This window comes from Lottia gigantea, assembly GCF_000327385.1.
Source record: "Lottia gigantea unplaced genomic scaffold LOTGIsca_34, whole genome shotgun sequence".
Taxonomy (NCBI): Eukaryota; Metazoa; Mollusca; class Gastropoda; family Lottiidae; genus Lottia; species Lottia gigantea.
The window spans coordinates 772,820-773,502 of record NW_008709146.1 but is presented as its reverse complement, the minus strand read 5'-3'; positions in this window follow the sequence as shown (position 1 = coordinate 773,502).

The window sequence follows — 683 nt, the reverse complement described above, 5'->3', positions numbered from 1 at the left end:
GACCACTATACTACCGAGGACACGACCGAAAGCTGTCAAATAAGCCAAGTCCACCCGCCGTTGAACAGACACTTGGTCGCGGCAAAAAGGGCGGTTGTGCAGAGGTTATTATGCTCGCCCCACACGCGAGAGGTCCGGGGTTCTACCCCTGGACGAACCATTCTCGTTTGTAGCCAATTTCGTGTTTCAGATCATGTTAAATATGAAGACGGGGTTCTGTAGTGTTGCGGTTATCGCGTCTGCTTTACACGCAGAAGCTGGCGAGTTCGAGCCTCGCCAGAACCTCTCGTCTTCTTTTCCCAGCCCCTCTCTTCCGTTCTGATAGACAAAAAGTGGATAAATTTGAGACTCTGCAACCGCATCGGTGGTCTAGTGGTAGAATACTCGCCTGCCACGCGGGTGACCCGGGTTCGATTCCCGGTCGATGCACAGATATCTTTTTTTCAAAGTTCACAATTCAATCCGAAATGGCAGACAGGTTTCTCACTGCAAACAACCGCTCGCCCTCACGTCTCCGATATGGTCTAGCGGTTAGGATTCCTGGCTTTCACCCAGGCGGCCCGGGTTCGACTCCCGGTATCGGAACACATGTTTTCCCCTCAGCATTAATTTTTCTCAAAATGATCACTACTTGCCAGCAAATCGACCAATTCCGCTCCGAACAACCCGCACTATCATTGCGA